The 18,951-nt window shown below is 42.5% G+C and overlaps 1 long non-coding RNA gene across 1 annotated transcript; it reads right to left on the bottom strand.

Annotated features, from left to right (window-relative positions):
• Window positions 1-1,849: 1,849 nt before the first annotated feature.
• On the bottom strand, window positions 1,850-17,969 carry LOC106740273 (uncharacterized). Its single transcript, XR_001373741.3, has 5 exons — window positions 16,518-17,969; window positions 16,071-16,147; window positions 13,260-13,358; window positions 11,950-12,732; window positions 1,850-4,363 (listed from the first exon to the last, which is right to left on the bottom strand). It is a non-coding gene; the product is annotated as an uncharacterized LOC106740273 (long non-coding RNA).
• Between the last annotated feature and the right edge of the window lie 982 nt (window positions 17,970-18,951).

Here is an 18,951-nt window from a genome sequence, read left to right as displayed (position 1 = left end):
CAGCACATCCAGCCACCACAGCTTCACTTCCCTACACCTCTGTCTCTCTTCTACCTCCCTGCCAGGTACCTCCAGACAAGGACGAGAGGTAAGGTGAGCACTAGGAGTCACAGTTGAAAATTGAAAAATGGGGTAGAATGCTTCCGGGGGGTTATTTGGACAATGGCAGGTGCTTTGTGGTCGTCATGTGAGGCCAGAGTGGATGCTCTTGTAAACCACTTTGGACAAATGCTTATTACATAACTGCTTGCAAAAACAGGGGACTAGACTAGATGGCCCAGGCAGCACCTTTCAGCATGCTTTTACACGTGCTCTGGGGGGCAGCACTTAAATTAGAGAACCTCTGAGCTGCTCTAATTAAAGCACCCCGAACACCTCACATGTCAGCATCCCTGTGCTTCAAAATGGCAGCTGGGGCGTGTTATCTAAAGCTTGTCAAACGAGCTTTAGTTAAAGCACCTGCCACCATTTTGAAGCACAGGGACACTGATACATGAGAGGCAGAGGCTGGATGGAGTGCAGTGATTACCATGCTCCAGCAGACTTGATTAATCAAGTCTGCACTAATATGCTGCATTACAGCGCATTGGGGCAGCCTTCACCCTTATGTACAGGTACCCTCTGTTCCTTTGCTTAAATCAAAGACACCAAATCCTCTGTAAATCACTGTAAAACTGGCAGCTTTGGGTTAGTTCCTCAGCACTAGCCCCTTTTGCACCTGGATGCATCCTAGGAAGAGAAGAGGGTTGTTGCTGCCACCTATCAACACCTCTCCAATCCTTGGGCCAGTTCTGAGATGCAATTCAGGATGCCTCTAAGTTGCATCACCTGGTTACTAACACCAAGGAATGATTAAAGCATTCCTTAAATGCTTAAAGCATTAAAGATGGTGTCTCCGGGTATCTCTAGGATTTAGAGATACCGGGAGACACCAGCCATGGCCCCTCTTGCCAGAAATGTGTTCTAGGTCAGGGCCAGGTGAGGGAATGGCAAAGTCCCTATTTAAGCAGATCTGGGCTGGCAGAGGTGCAAGGAAGCTGAAATAGGGAGTAAGAGCTGACCTTCACAAGGACGGCAGTCCACTCGCAACTTCAGATGAATCATCCCATTGCCTTCATTGGGAGCAGAACTGGGCCTCTTGTGTGAATCAAGTTGATCACATAAATAAATGGATTCAGATTTGGCCCTTTATCTTATTTTAAGCTCTTGGCTTGGTGCAACTCAGAAATGTAGACTAGGAGGAAGGGAGGTAAAGGCAAAAGTAGTCTTAGGCCATCTCCAACCCTGGTCTAAGAGACATTTCTGTTAAAATCAACTGAATTGCACCTGCTTATCCCAGGGCTTGTACATGTCTAGGCTGATTTTTAAAAAAAAGTCACACGCATGACATGCTTTAGTATCAATCATTTTAAAGGGATGTAACTTTTCAGTTTCAGTCTAAAGCACTAAGCAATGACTGTCTGCTCCTACAAGAGTATTTTTTCATTATGGTAAAAAGATTGAGCAGGTTAAATAAAAGCAACAAGATTTGTGATGAGAAGAAAAATGGTGTAAACTTCTAAAATCGCTGCTGGTTCCTTAACTACAGCTCCTTGCTTTCAGCTGAGCTGCGACAATTTATCCCAACAGGGTATCCACTTTGTGTATTAAATGTTTTTACAGTTGAAGTGAGAGGTGAACTTGCTCAGTAAAGCCGTTCTTCTCCAGGGCCCTGGGTGGTTGTTCATGTAGACAAACGCTTCTTATCTGACAAAAAACGCTGGATGCTAAACTAAGCCACAAGTGTGGGAAGTTTCCTTTTAAACAGCAGGAGAAATACGGGACCAAGCTTGTATCCATCATTTATAAATATGGTTTTATGTCTTATTAGTTTATTGATCCACTTTTCTGCAGGCAGGGTCACAAATTAATAAGCCTCCCTGAACACTGCTTCTTTCATTCAGGTCTCTTAGTTAGGTAAAAGATTTGTTTTTAAAAAACAAACAACAACAACAAAAGTCAGTCATCTATAAATATTCAGGAGCACAAGCTATTCCAGCAAAATGACTCAAAAAGGCATATTCTGTTATTTGCCTGCAGATATACCTTTTTCATGTAACATTTAGCTGATACACAGTTTTCTTGTAGATTCTCAAATCATTGCACAAAGCAACGTATTGTTCCCATTTTATAGATAGGAAAATGGAGCTGCAGGGCATTCTAGTATAAGTTACGCAGCAGGCTAGCACTAGATCTACAAATGGAGCCAATGTCTCCTGGCTCCCAATGCCATGCCTTATCCATTGCTCTTACAGTGGCATAACAGAGTTGCACACCACATGCTCAAACTCAGACTGGGACCAGGGCTACATGGTTCCAGTAAGTTGTGCCCTGCAGCTCATTTTCAAAACTGAAATCATTTTAACCTCTGTGTTTCAAGTGGCTTCATTAATATCACAGAAAGTGCAGAGCTCGAAACATGATGCAAGTGCCTTAATGGCTAGTTCACAGGTCTAACAGAAACACATAGGGGAAGCTTGTTATTCACATAGCGGTCCTGTACAACATGTGCCGCTGCTTCCTTTTAATTCAGTGTTTGTTATATTGGCAGGTGATGGGGTCACCATTAAAGCTATGGATGAAAATAAGCTTGGCTGGACTAGCACCAGTGTGAAACAGAGCTACAGATATCTTGATCTGCTCAGGGGAATTTTTCTTCTCTCCCCCAAAAGTACCAAACAGCACTTTAAACATGGGAAACACATATAGCTTTTTAAACTGGTATTTAAATGAAGGTAATGGATCACTGCCTTGTTTCTCACATGCCACTCCCACAGCATACAGGGGTCATAAGAGGGCTCACAATTTTCTGGGAAATAAGCCCCTGGTAGTGTGCCAGGGCAGGGGCACCATGGCAGGGGTTTCCATGCTCCTCATTGATGCAGGAACTCCAGTTCACTCCACCCAGCCCACAGGTCACTGTTGTAAGTTAGTTGACTGAGGGAAGAGGGGAGTATGTCCAAGAAACCAAAAGGTGACTTTACCTCCCTTAGCAGCCCCAGGAAAGGAGTATCTCTGTGCTGCATCTCAGTAGAAACAACTCTGGGTCAAATTTTTATCTAAACAATTAGGCACAAATAATAGCGGCAGTTCTCCACAATACGGTTTCTTCCAGACAACGACCTGACGAGGACTACCTTTATGCATCTGAACTTCCCTTAGTTATGAGAAAAAAACAGCATGGAAAAAAATTGTATGGGTCACATAACCAATTATTTCAAAGGGAACAAAAATAAGTTTAGTATGACTAAATATAGTGACAAACTATAAAAGCTCCTCTGTGTTCTTAGATGAAGAACATTAGATCAGGCATATGTTAACACTAACAATCATCCTTTGACAGTGGCATTACAAGAACCCCTTTTGTCATCACCCTTGCTTTCTCTTTGTGTGTTGGGTGGGTTGTGCAGACAGTTTTCTTAACACTTCTGAATGAGTATAATAATATAGAACAGGTTCCCCAACATGACTGCTGTGGGAAGCTGTGTACGTCACGAAAGACCAGAGAGCAATACGTTTACAAAAGCAAGACCCATAGAAAAAGAGTGGTCTTGTCCTGCGGAGCCATGAGAGATATGCAAGGATTTTAACAGAGACTGCAAATGCAAGGCAAGAAACATGTAACACTCTCAGGAAAATCTATATTAGGATTTTGAAGGTGGCAGGGATGTTCATGAAAATGCAGGGCATCACAACAGTTACAAAATTCTGAAATCATGAAAAAGTTGGTCAATTTTACTTATATCTGATCCACCCACTTGCCTTCATGCTGAGCCCTTGAATTTAGAGGGCAGAGCTGACTGCCAAATTCTTGATCCTATTTTCATCAGGCGTGTAGCACTGCACGAGTATATATATTATTTGCATTTTCCACCTGCATCTAAAACAGCTAACATCAACTCCTGTTGGAGACAAGATGACCAGATTACAAAACACTGGCATATTCTGCTGTAGCCACAGAAAGCCATACATTTAAAGGAAGTGGGACAGAACTTGAATTGTGGTATATTATCATTGCTTGACCAGCTAGCACCTCACCCAGGTAATTCTGTATTGCCTAGTTTGCTTCGAGTTTTTCAAAGTGGAAGTATACTAAAGAAGGGAATTTTCCTGCATAAAGCTATTTCTAATTTCTCATCATTATACACTAAGCGTGCAATATGTCAAGTTGTTTCTTCCACTGATGAACGAGAGCAGCTTCTGACAAATTTATTGTAGGTTGTTTTTCAAAAAAAGTGAATTGTCATGAAGTATCCCAAGATGCTCTTCAGTTCTTTATGGAGTCCTAAAATCTTCTCCCAGAACTCTTCTTTGCTTGGAAAACCTATTGCATTAAAGAAACACACAGAAAATTGAAACAAGCCCCTTTAGCCACAAATACAAATAACCACAAAACTCCACAACATCTCTAAGATACCCATCAAGAAAATTAGACACAGGACAGCTCGACTCCCCTGCACTATGAAAAAAACCTCCATATTTCCCCATTAGTGGGAAAAACAACCAGTATCCATGGATAAGCATAATCACTGTTGGTGTTATTTTACTTTATTACATGATATATTCCCTACCATTAGTCTACTCTTCAAGAGAGAAATCAAGCACTCTCAAATCAGGAGATAGAGCCCTTTCTCTTTCGTTATAACAGGTATATTAAGCAGCATCATGGCACTCTCTCCACACACTACAGATATAATTACCAGAGCTGCGAAAGCACACATCAGGACTGTCACATCTGAACCACAAAAACAGAACTCATGGATTTGGAGTTGCTCTATAGCAATACTGCAGTGGGGTGTTCTCTGTCAGACTAAGCGATTTAAACACTGGAAGTGGATTAAAGCTAAACAGTAACAAGGCTTACTATTCCAGAACAAGAGTGTTCACACAGGGAGTGCCTTAGGAATAGTTACTGCACTTCAAATTCACATCCTGTTGTAAGCTGAATACAAGCACCTGCAAGTCTTTAACTCTCCTGATGGACCTTAATTTAGGCTGATAAGTAACCATACAGGTGAAAGCAGCCAAGAGCTGTGCAGAACAAAAGTCAATCACATGCACCCGCTATATGCCTTCCACCTTTAGGTTTGCTTACTAAAAATATGAATCTTAAGAGAGCAGCCAACCAGTGTATTTTAGCTCTTGTTCACCTTTCAAAGCTGCCATATTGATGCAACATATGCCAAAAGGGCCTTTACAAGAAAGGAATCATTACTGGAGACAATAAAAAGGTGTACCAGGAAGAAGTCATTCCAAGTGGCTATGCATAAATTTGGAGAAGAAAAAAAAATGGTCCATTAGCATTCATCTCATTCAAGCTTCATATTACGCCTTGTTAGGATTCTGTGATCATGGATTAAAGCTGCATACTGCATACCAAGAAAAGCATGCAATTAGGAAAGAAAGAGCTTCCTCAGCCATTAGCATACAGCTGTGAAGGCCCCACTCCCCCCCCCCCTTAAGACTGTTCTAACTATAAATGCATTTAACCCTTTCCCTACTAGCTAAGTAGATCACCATCAAAATTAAAAAAGTAAAGAAAAAAACTAAACAGATTTTAAAATGATCTGGTGCTTGGCTTTTCAGAAGACAGCAGATATGAGAAAACTCTGCCTTTACATGGCATCTGCCACTCAAGGAACAGACTGTTCTTTTACAACATCAATAAACATGATTTTGATGACTTTATACAGAAAAAGAAAGATCATCTCAGTTTTCCCAAGAAACCAAGCAGACAGAAAACATGGCCAACCAAAGGCCAACCACTGGCCAAGCATAAAAATTAGAACTCTAATCTACAGTCCTAGCCTCAGTCATATTCCTTACTCATTATGGGCTAATGCCTATATATTTTCATTAATCTGATGATCTGCATCTGCTTGATCTTTTAATCTAAGTATCTCTGAGGCAGGGAGCCAGTAGATGCTCAGAAGGGACTTGTTAGATGCAGCAAAAACTTCTACATAGTCCATCCTCACTGAACATGCTCAAACCTCTAGGCCCGACCACAGTGTGCATACACCATCCCCATCAAATGATCACACAATAGGAGTGGCTCAAAAGGACTACCTGTATAAGGGCTTCTGACAGCTGTTTCAGGCTGGCATTGACCGGGGCACCAAAACTGAGGGCAGGGAACCAACCGCTCTCAATCTCAAATGTTCCTGCTGATAGTACGAAATAGTTGATAGCATCCTTCTGAAGTAAGAAATAGTTTGGTTCAAATATAGAGGGGACAAAGAAATAAGGAAGGGGGAAAATACTAAATTGCTTACTGCTTTCTAGTAAGACTGGCACGGGACAAAGGAAGAGAGAAACTTGGTGACTGGAGACAGCCTTGGTTGGGCAAGGAGACTGGAACTGACAGGGAAACAGCAAGTGGCCCAAGAGCCTAAAAGCCAGTAAGAGTCACTGAAGTAACATAAGGAGCTGAGTTAACTAAGCAAGAGGCTGGGAAGGAGACGCATCCAACAAGTTGTTGCACACAAACTGGAATGGTCTGGGCAGTGAGACCAGGGGATGGGGCATGCCCTGGCCAGCCTGGATGGTGAATGTGACCCTGGGGCTGGGAACAGGATGGAGCCATGGGAGACTTCAGGAGGTCTGGGGGGTGGAGAGGAGGGGGCCGCTCCCTGCCACTGCATGCAGCCCCAAGCAAGGCATGAGGGGCATGTGCCACCCAGATGTATACATGGGGTGAGGGCTGGCTGCCCACTGTGGGCTCCAGGCCAGAGGCTGCACTGGCCTTTACCCAGCAGGGGAGGGGCGAGAGAAGAGAGCTGGGCTGGGACAGACAACAGCAGTGATAGCAGTGCTAGGAGGGGTGGCTACAGGGGGAACTACAGGGAATTTTGGGGTGGCTATAGTCCCCCCAAGTGCCCCCTAGCACCACCCTTGCTCAGGGCTATAGCCACCCCAAAATTCCCCAGAGCCCCTGCATAACCACCCTGCCCAGCACCACAGCTGCCTACCCCACTGAGCCTGGCCCACTTCCAGCCCTAGGCCCACAGAAATCACAGCATTCACAAGCTGTCTGGTGCCTAGAGGTATGTAGAAAGAACATTTAAACCTATGTCTGTTTGAATCTCTGGATCGATTCAGAGGGTTCCAATTCGATTCAGAGAGATTAAAGGGTCCTCTGATTTGATTCAGATTTGGAGATTCAGCTACCGAATCGGGCCGAATCTCCACCGAATCGAATCAGGGACTGAAGCTTCGCACAGCCCTACTATCTGATAGCCTCTGAGTGGATTTCTAGGAGTCGTTTGCACTTCTTTTATTAACCACCCTGAAAGCTGTACCTAAAAGCTACTTAAACTATATTATTAAGACTGCAAAACAGATTTTTAAAATGGGTAATTCTAAATTGAAGATTGCCTGTATAGCCTCAACTTACTTCCCTAGTCCTTTTGCATTATGAGACAGTCTTCAGTTACATGCCGTCTTCCCACAGGACCCCTGCCTTGTTCTGTATACAGTAGGTTCTGCTTGTGGGAAGAGTCGGGGTTGTGTGGTGACGGTGGCTGTGGTCCTTAAGCCTATGTCTTAATTTCCAGCAGAAGCACTGTAGAAAGCAAGAAGTGGACTTCCTGGTTAAGGCAACTGAATGCTGACCCAGATAACTGGATTTCATCCTAGCCTCTGCCATAAAGTAGTCTTTGTGCTGATCAGAAGGTCACTTAAAGAAAACTTCAGCAGTGGTAACTGCTTTCATACCCATATTGAAATGTTGATTTGTACATGTGCTAAGCACTCGTAGCTGCCAAAGTCAATGGGGGCTGTGCTCTGAACACTTCATATTAGACTCAGAATTCTGAAAACATCAGGCATGTCCACTTGGGCACTTAGAGTAAAAAGTATTTTAAATGAACTGTAACTTCCCTAGGTGCATCAACATAAGACACTTTACTGCGCAGCAGTGTAATTTAATGTGCAGTAAGCATGTGCGTCTACATGTGTACACACTTACTGCACAATGAACGTTGCTCATTTACTTGCTTACTGTGCAGTAGCGCTCATGTAGACCCTTGGCCAGGTACAAATCTGCTCCCAGTCACCTGGCCAGCAGGGGGAGGGAGATTGCTCCCTGCCCCGGGGAGCTGCCTGCTAGGGTGGGTCCGGCCACCACAGCCCAGCTGGGGACTACGTTCCCCTGCTCCAAGATCACGATCAGGAAGCAGGGGGACTAGGAAATCATTATCTTCCAGCCCCTGCTTCACCATCACAATCAGGGGGTGGGGGGCTGGGAGATCCTTATCTCCCTGCCCTTGCTTCACCATTGCAATTGGAAAGCAGGGATATTTATCTCCCACTGCCAGTTCCAGGGTCGTGGGGCCAGAGCTGGGAGATCCTTATCTGGGCAGGCGCCTACACGTGCAGGGAAGCAGGAACAGATTTGAAGCTAGCAGCAGAAAACTACTCCTGCTTCCTGGGGCCCTGCAATGGCCCTGTTCTACGCTCCCCCTGGGTGCTAACCCAGGGGCTGGCAGGGAGCACTGGGCCAGGAGACAGCTGTCTCCTGGCCGGGGCTGTGACTTTGCTCCCTGTCCCTGGGGAGCTGCCTACTGCTGGGGTGGGGACAATGTCCCCCTGCCCTATAACTGCAGAGCAGGGGCTGGGAACTGTCCCAGCCCCGTGGCCTGATCAGGCGATTGAAGCAGGGGGCTTGGAAACAGCTGCACGGGTAGAGCAGGTCTCATCCCCCTGTCCTGATCTGCCAGTGGAGCAGCTAGTAGCAACCCACCAGAAGATGGGGGCAGGTAGCTGGGACCTGCCCCTCCCCTGCAACTCTTTCCAAGTCCCCAGCCCCAATCGGGGAGCTGGGGCCAGGAGCGCCCAGCTGCCAGGACAAGGGGACATTGTCCCTGCCCCAAGCAGGAGACAGCTGTCTCCTGGCCCGATGCTCCCCATGACCTCTGGGCTAGCACCCAGGGGTAGCCTAGACCTCCCCCTGGTGGTGGTGGCAAAGGCCCAGTGCAGGGCCCCAGGAAACGAGAGCAGTGTGCTGCCATTAGCAGCAAATCTGGTCTCACTTCCCTGCACACCTGCCCGGAAGCATTTACTTGCAAGTAGCTTACTCACAAGTAAACTGCTCCCAGATCTAATGCACTTGTAGACACACCCACTGTGCCTCAGCTCCCCATTTTTTAAATTCATCTTACCTGTTCATTAAACACTTGAAGCTTTCTAAAATGTCTGAAGGCATTTTCCTTACCCACTGTCTGTCTGCCAGATTGCACCATAATCTTTATGTCTGTGTACTATAGATTCCCAAAGAGAGTCACAGAATACAGGAAACAACTATTTCTCAAAACCTGATAGCCCAAATTGACCTAAAACCCTTTCAACCCGATACAGACTAACTGTGTGAAATCTGAACCAAAATGTCGAAGGATTTACAAGCAAGACACACTTATATAAGGTTAGACAAGGTTAAGTATGGAGTCACTGCTGGTCTCTGGAACTATCCAGACATGGGGCATCACAACAATAGCATCACAAGCAAACAGGAGCCCTGTTCTACACTGAATAGATTAATTCCCAGTTAATCAGAATCACTGAACATGAAAAGGATTGCGTGAGGAATAGGGAGGATAGACATACTGAAAGACATGTAGACACAAGAATGGAAAGAGAAAAAAAACAACTTTTCATTAAAGCTTTTAGGAGCATTTCATCAGCTGGGATAGTCAGTGAAAGACGCGCTATAGAAAAATGGTTTATGGGACACAGTAGAGCTGTGCGAAATTTTGCCAGCTGTTTTGATTCAACGCTGTTTTGATTCACTTTGAGCTTGAAACAGCAAAATTTTATCAAAATGAAAGGCTTCAAAACAGCCTCGAAACAAGATGAGGCTAGTCAAAATGTTTTGAGTTTCAAAGCAGCCAAGTGGTGGGAGACAGGAGAGAACCGGGGCTGCGCTCCCAGCAACAGCCGGGAGTGCAGCCATGGCTCTCCCCATCTCCTGCCGCCAGGCTGCAGGAAGCCGATTGCAGTGTAGGGGCCCAGGTTCAGTTCCTGTCCCAAGCCCCAATCTGCCTGCCAGATGAGATAGGCTGTTTCAAGCTTCCCCATTATAATGGGTGAAAGGTCAAAACAGCCTCACTGTGTCAATAAAACAGAACAGCTGTTTTGACTCAAAATGAAATTCGAAATAAAACACTGTTCCATCGAAACCTCAAAACTCAAGTCGAAATGGAGCGGTGCCGTTTTGCACAGCCCTAGTACACAGCCAAAGCAAGTGGAAAGCATGAAACCAGAAAACAGGAAATCAGTGTGATACAAAGCATACGAGTCACTATTAAAAGAAATGGATTTTTTTTTCTACAGTTCCTGTGAACAACCATTGTAATGACTACGGCATTTCTGAGAACAGAACACCGTGACACAAACAGCTCTTCTTCTGAAGAAAGACTAAAAGTTATAGTGTTGGCAAAAGGCCAAACAATTTTTACAGCTTATTTACTGCCTCTACTATCACTGGCTGTGTATTATCATAGCCACTTGCTAAAGGCCTTGGTTTTTGTAACAGTTCATGTCGTGCAGCATACACCTGGGAATGCACTTCACAACAGGGGCTTATAATATAAAGCTATTAGGATTCATGGGGGCACCAAAGAAATTTTGAGCACTCTTTCTGCAACTTGTATGCTTCAAAAGCCCGCATGAGAAGCTCATGCTAGGAAGCAAAAACAAGTAGGAGAGACATTGCCTTGTGGCAGATCTACCTCCATGCATGAACAAATCCAGGCTTCCACGCAGGCAATGAAGTCTGGGCATACAGAAGCCCTTCCATACTTTTGCAGCTCAACTTTTGCAAGCTTAGTAATTATATATATTTTAGTGATATGTGTTGCACTATAATCAGTCAAGCCAGGCTTTTGTCAGAGTTGAAACTACACTGTATCAGACCATTTAAGCAATTCATTTTAGTGTGATTCAGACAGCTATGTAGAGACATTCTTATTATTCAACATAAGAAGGATGCAAACTATGATCTTAAGTTAAGCACTGGATTTTTACATTTCAATTCCTGTTCTCTCATATTTTCAAGTTGTTGGTCAGATGTCACAAAATTCCAAAGGTTTGGCTTTTCTTACTTGTGACTGCACAACTGGGATTACCTATACTCTCCTGGCAATCCCATGTCCAAATTAGCTGGCCTGAATGGGTCATTTGACAGGAGACAATTGTGGCAAAAGACTGCACAAAAAGGTCAAATGCCGTTACAAGAAGCTGGTCTTCAGACATCCTGCTCTTTGCTTTTGTCAGTTAGTTTCATCTCTAAGCCTTGGTAGAGGACTCGTAAAGAAACTGAATTGGAGTACAGTACTAAGGTTCATTTTATGGTGATTAGCCCTTAAAAAGTGCGAAAAAGGAAAACGTGTTTAAAAATACTCAAGCAAAAGAGGGAATTCTTGACAATTGGAGAATAATGTGAATGACGTAAAGTCTATCACTAAAAATTGTATCTGTTATGCTGAGGGAAGGAAAACCTGTTTAAAGGGGGGGGTTAGGGGGTTTTCTTTGGGGGGGTTGTTTGTTTTTTTAGAGAGAAGAGATTATTTGTTCAGGGGACAGAATAGGAGAGCAAACCTTTCACCTCTAAGTTGCCAGTTTGGTTGGTAGTGACCAAAAACTGCTAGTTCTTCAGAGGGCCACATGAAATGAGCTACATGTTAGCTCCAGTTGCCAAAACCATGTAGCATGCATGATGAAACCGTGCTGCCTGAGGGATACAAGTGTGCACAAGTTATGAGAACATGAGAATGATAGATTCAAAAAATCATATGTATTTGCACCATAAAAAGGTCAGTGGCATAGTCAGAAGAAAAGACACCTATCACCCTCCATTCCTTCTGATACGAGGTAATGGGAATGGTTTTGCTGTACTCATGAATTCACACTTACCTCTCGCCACGTGACAAAAGGCACAATCATCTTATCTTCTTTTCAAGGTCCAAGTATCTCCTGGATTTGTTTTGCAACAAAACAGCTTGGGAAGCACTTCAACAATCCTACACTTGGATCTAGGTTTGTGCCCATCTTCACTGGACTGGACACCTTGTGTAGATGCCCAACTCTCAACTCCCAAAACAAGCACTCAACTCCCACCTTAGTTGCAGCCTGAGACCTCACAGTGGCCAGAGGAAACACTAAAAGGACACAGTGAAGGCATCTCTCAAAAGCTGGGAGGAGCTGGCTGATAATGAACTCTAATGGTGCTACAACCTCAACCAAGCAGCAGCCTGCATGGGGTAAAGTGTTGTGCCCTTGAAGCAGAAAAGAGAGGACAGAGGAAGGAAGGAAGACAAATTCCAACCTACAGCCTACTCTCCGTGGCAGAACTTTTGCAAACAGGTCCATGGTTCAAAGATTGGACTCTTAAGTCACCTCAAGACCCATCAATGAGCCATAGTAGAGATCATCCTCAATTCAATGAATTGCTCCTGACGACGTGGATCCAGAAAAAGAAACCAAGATATTTCAAGTACTAAGTAGCGATTGTCCTTATTTTAATACTTCAGGGCATCATTTAGGGCAGATGTGTGTGATAGCAGTCCATTTACATTTCAATTGTTAAAGTGTTTATGGAGGAATTGATCTCTTTGGTTGATGGAATATCTGTGCTTTATGTTGTGCACTGTTTCAGAAGGTCCACAGCATAAGGAAAAGATTGTGCAGATGATAAACCTGTGGGTATAACAACAATGCAAACAATCTTTGTAATTCAGTTTCATTATGAATAACATTCCATAAGAAAAGCTACCTTATTATTACTACCAAAGTACACATATCCTTCTGTTGTTCAATACATCTTAAAGTGAAAAGAATACAGAAGACAAGAAATAGTTAGATTATAATATTTGCAAAAAGTTCATAACTCCGTGAAAAACAGAAATGTAAGTAAAGTGCTAGGAGAGACGGAAATAACATTGGAAACAAAATGTTCTTTCACATATCACCATCAGAATGACTTGCTACAGAAAGGAGCCAGACTGCTGGAATTTCTTCAGCCAGGTAGTAATTAGTTTTGAAATCCGTTAAAATGAAATCATGCACATGCGGAATTTTTTTAAAAGATAATGACAGCATAAAAAGCAGGCGCATACATTAAAATAATTATATATTCTTAACAAAAGGAAAGGTCAGAACTTAAAAACACGCTCTCATCTGTCTTTCAATCAATAGTTTCTTTTCTCATTTCATGATATACTCACAAGCAGTGTAGTTGCTCAGACTTCTGCCGCTTCCGGGCATTCATTGTGCAGAGTCTCTATTAACTGAAGTGTGAGAGCGACTTTGTATTTCTGAAGTTTCTGTTTAAAGAAAAAGGTTTTTTTGCTGCCTTCAGGAAGTACAGATGCCAAAATGCAGTTAAAGGGACCCTGAGTTGGATATAAATATCCAAGGACATCCTTACAAATAATAATGTGAAAACCTGAACAGTAGTTTAGGCCAGGCCTCTGCTAAGAGCTGTTCATACTGGACTCATCTAGAGATAAAAAGCTTCAAAACTGCATATATGAATTAGCCTGCAACTTCTGCTGACTTTCAACAGACAGTGGGCATGTCTACACATTCATTAATGCACTTTGCCTAATGCGCATTCAAGTTTAGTACCGCTAATGTGAGGTACTAAATAAATGCGCATTAGGCTGCCTTACTGTGCAGTAGCAAAAGCAAATGCTTTTTTAGTGTCGCTTAATGTATAGTAGCCTATTTTTACTGCACATTAGCATGTTAGCATGGTTTTTGAAGTGACACTTTAATGCGCAGTAAAATAGGCTACTGCATATTAATGCATGCGTGTAGACGTGCCCGCTGTGTATAACATTCCTCAAGGCATTGTTTTCCAAACTTTAAGGTGCTCTGCTTGTCCCCTTCCAAAGGGAGAGGCAGCAAAAGTTCCTACTGGGGCATGAAAGTAGGATGACAGCAGAAGCAGCTGATGCTGAAGGCAAAAAACTGGCTGCAATGAGCACTAGGAACTGCAAGAGTGACTATGGCAAAGCAAAAATCCAAAAAGTTTGGGAACCGCTGTCATAAAGAGTTTTGAAAATGCCACCCAAATGTTTATGCCATCTGCACTTCCATATCCTTGAGCAATGAGAGGATCCCACATCTTCACTGCACAATCATAAGCTGAAATACTGGAAATGGTTAAAAAGCAACCAAGCCCACAAATATCCTTAAAAAAATGCCAGAGCCTTTAGAAACTGATTATAAAGTCTTTAATACTGATTAATACATTGGGCTGTCAAGACCAAGTAGCAACACAATTCAACTATTTAAGTTCTAAATTGTACTTGTTTTAATGCTTACTTCTAGAAATGCACTGAGCAAGAAGAAGCAAAACTCATTTGCTAATCAAACTGCTCAGATGACATAGTATGCACAGTCCTTCACAGCTGGGTTCTAATGATTTCTGTTTGATAGCTATAATTAACTGGGTCTTCTTGACCAGCGCACTTAGGAGGGTGAAATTACTGAAAACATGAGTTAATAGGAGGTACTCAAAAACAGCTTATTTCATGTGCAAAAGCAAGAGATGAGTATTAGGGGGTTGTATGTACAGGCAGTCCTCAACTTACAAAGTTTTGAGTTACAGCGTTTCTACATTGACACCCTGTTTCAACTTTCTGATGTCAGTTTTGACTTTACAGCGCTTGATCTGATGTGATGCCATGACAGAGAACAAGTTCACTGTGTCACCCATCTCCTCGGAGGACATCTGTCCAAACTTCCTTGGACACTTTCGTTAAGAAACCAGACAAGACTCCAGAAAAACCTGCAGCCAAGACTCCTGAGAAGACTCCAGCCAAGAGCCCTTCAAAAAGTCCAACCAGGAGCCCTTCAGAAAGTCTGGCAAAGTCACCTCAAAGAAGTCCTTCCAAATCACTATGATTGCTATTTACAATATAAATATGTTAATGTAGCTATATTACTCATCTATAATTGATTGAGTACAAAATTCTGGGGTATTTTTGGTGAAAATAGTGTATCAGGCCTTGGTTCAGGAACCAATCCCCCATTTATAACATTGTTTCCTATGGGAAAATTGGTTCCGAGTTACAACGATTCGACTTAAGATGCTGTTTTCAGGAACCAATTGTGTCTTAAGTCCAAGGACTACCTGTACAGTGGATATTTAACATGCACAAGTAAAGCACGTGTAAAACTGTACCACTAAATCTGTATCTGATATATACCACGTCATGACTCCATACTGGAGTAGACTGGTAGTAGACGTAGAACCTGAGCCAAAGCCCACTGAATCAATCAATCCCCATTGACTTACTGTGTCAGGGCTGGAGTTGTCCAAATAACTGATATGCTGACTGGGCCAAACAAGGCTGATGTTGGATTGAACAAAATGAAGCTTTTCAGGTTGGGGAAGGACTTTGTAAGTCAAAAGTAAGGGAAATTTAGTCTTGAAATAAATTTTATTCCCAACGTTGATGTGTTTTGTCTTGAGAACATTTACACCATCCTCCAAACATTTGTTTCAATTGTCTTTTTCAGCCCAAATTAATTTAGCAAGAACTTGTAATTTGTTTCAGTCTTCCTGAATCTGTGTTTTTCAGCGATTCAGGATACCTAGCTCCAATCAGTACGTCGGACAACCTACTCTACTGGGCCTCACAGGAACACCAGTAACATCCCATACTAGCATGCACTGAATCTTGGATTAACCCAAGGGAAAGAGTGTTTCTTTGGTGGCTTTCCCTACTTGGCCAACCCTTCACTCAGCTGGATGGCCATTCCTCTGTAGGTCACAGGATGACCTCTGAAACCTGGATTCTGATCAGTTCCAACGTTAAACCCACGTTCTAAGCCTGCGTTGGAAGAGCCCTATTGATTTGGGTGGAACTGGAGCGCTAGAAAGACCCACGTTCCACTGGCGAGATAAGAAATCAAGCCCGAAGAATGCCAGTAAAGGAATCTCTCTGCTACAACTGACTGCTGCCTATACGTATCACAATCAGCCGATTAACATGCCGCCCGCTTTCAGAGCTTGAGCTACTTACAGAACACAGCGTGTAAGTCTCCAGGTTTAGGTCTTCCAACATAGCAGAAATAGGCAGGGAGAATCATCAATTCTTAGCTAGACAACAACCAAGTTGAGAGAAATAGAGTACTTATTTCAAAGACTTTTCAGGATCTTACAACAATGTGATTTTTTTTTAAGCTAAATATTTCCCTTTGGTAGCTACCACTAATTAAAAAAATATTCTGATGCACTGAGGTAACACTTTTCTTCTATGACAGTCCTTATTTGTTTCATAATGACTAATCGTTTTTTTAAATGGAAAATAGCTTTTCTAAACATGCACATACATATTGCTATTTAGCAAACAATATACCAACATTTGTGCTTTAATAAATTACATGAAGGCTGTATTGCTTGTTCCAAGATTCATTAGAACAGAAGTGCATTAAAAATCAGTTCTGTAGACAGGAAATGGATGATGTACCTGATCAAAATAGGACATCAGAAGTTTTAGGCAACCATATTTTCTATATTGCCCCTCAATGAAAAAAAAACAGATATAGTTAATAAAACTAATAATACTAAGTGTACTCTTACACAAAGCTAAATACATCATTGTTAAACCATCTTCATTATAAAGGACAGTACATTGGAAGCAAAAAGTTCCAGCTGTAGGAACACAAACAAATACAACTTATAGACATTTCATTATAAAGAAGCACTGTCATTACAAAAAAAATACATTTTTGTCTGAAGAACTTTGTACTTACTGTAAAGAATTACAGAGTATAATGGTAACAAAGCACTGAGAAAAAGTTCTCCTTTTTATTTGTTTTTATTGTGAATTGGACTGTATTAGATCAATAGTTTCCATACCTGTGTAATGAGGCAGTTCTAATCCGTTAAAGCAAGAGCTGAAAAAATTCCCATTTACTATAATTGGCTTTGGATCAGGACCTCAGACAGGCAGCTTCTCCTTGCTAAGTGATGTTTGCATGTAAGAATTGACAAGCTTTAAGATTCACAAAATATTTTAACTATGTTGTTCTAAAACTCAAGACGTGCCAATCGGGCTGTATATAGATGAGCCAGTTTCATCAATGACTAGCAATTATCTCCAAGACAGCTTCACAAATATTCAAGTTGACAGCACCTCTTTAAGCACTGATTATGGCTCGATTTTCCATTTGTTTGAATTCAATGAAAATCATATATCCATAGGCCAATGTAAATTTGAAGAAATAAAATATCTTTCTGTAAAACTCTACATACCTAGTTACTCAAATATTCTCTCTCAGGATTCATAATCTTTCCCTCGTAGCAATTGATTCATATTGACCATCTATGCCTAGACATGGTTTTTTTGTTGTTTTTTTTAAAAAGAAAGAAAGCAGACCACATTTCAAAAGGTATAAGCCTAAATTGTACTTGCTGATTTGATTTTAACACCACAGGCACCGTGCCTGCAGCGCTTCCACTTTGCTTCCACAAAACTAATAGTGCACATTTCAAATCAGTCTTCTAATAACACACTTTGTTTTCAGCGCACACCATACAGCACTGCACCATGAGGCTCTATTTGCCATGGCTGCAGGAGCCCAGACCAGCTTTTGCCCAATCCACAGAAACTCAGGGAAAATCCAGGACTTCTGGGAAATACCCAACAGCACATCTACGCAGCCTGCTGCACAGACCACTTCGCCTCGTCGGTTTTGTCTTCTTCCTAATTTGTATCATGCTTTTCTTTCCCTGCAAAAACATCTGTCCTTTTTTTGTTCTGGTGCCATCAGCACACCCAGCCGCCTTGAATTAGAGTATGGAAAATGAACAAGAATAGCCAGGAACTGAAAACCTTTTGCTACATTGTTCAGGAAGCTGGCATAAAGCAATAGGAATCATGAGCAGTTTAGTTAAATGGTCTAAAGATCCCACAGCCTTGGTGTACTTCCAAGCCCCCTGACAACTTAATCTCTTTGCTGCTTGATTTACTTTTTTTTTTTTACTCTGTGATGATTATAAGTAAATGCAACACATTATTCTACCCGAAATATTTAAAAAACATAAAAGCAGACCTTCCCTCTGCTTTGCCAGTTTAGGCACTTGATGTATTGAAAGCTCTTTGGCCAGAATTCCCAAGAGTACATTTGAGCCTCAAGCTGTCAGAAAAATATGTCCATTAAGGAAATAAGGGAAGCCACTGGGCGCAGAGAATTCAGGCTGCTGCTTTCACTTGAATTTCTGTACCGAAGTTTATTTGAGAATCCAGCCCCTTAGGGCACCCTGCTTTGGGGTCTGATTTTCAGAAAAGCTCAACGCTATTTAAGGACAAAAACAAGGGATTAAATTTCCAAAATACAGTCCCTTGACTGAGTTTAAAGCTACAGTTTAAACCCTCTGGCATGGCTTGTACGTGTAAACCAGGACTCCATATTTCCTTTGGTTTCCCCAAATTGTCAGAAGTCAGACTGCTTTTAGACAGGTGAGTGGTTATGCAAAGCCAACCTGACAAAAAGCACAAGCTGGCATGCTGCAAAGAAGGAATCAGTGATGGATTCAAGAAACACAGAGCAAATTTGCAGAAGGGGCTGAAGCCTGACAGACCACTACTGCTGGTCCACCCCCTCTGTGTGATCAGGAACATTTACAGACAACAAAAAAAATGCCCTGACATTTCTGACATTTTCATGCAATTTATATTAATAAATTGTGGGAGGAAATAGGCACAACGAAGCACAACATAATTGCCATGGACAAGTATTGCAAAACAGCCAATTTGTCTGTGTATCAAGTGAAAAATGACTATTGCTCAGCCTTCGTTTACCATCCTCTGTCAGCGCCTGCTCTAATTCATATTCCTAGTCCACAGAGAGGGGATTATATTGCACACAGCAGGCAATCCTCAGGCTAACTCAGTGGCT

Source organism: Alligator mississippiensis, chromosome 9 (assembly GCF_030867095.1).
Source record: "Alligator mississippiensis isolate rAllMis1 chromosome 9, rAllMis1, whole genome shotgun sequence".
NCBI lineage: Eukaryota > Metazoa > Chordata > Crocodylia > Alligatoridae > Alligator > Alligator mississippiensis.
Note: the sequence above shows the minus strand (reverse complement) of the source record. Positions and strands in the feature narration are given on the sequence as shown.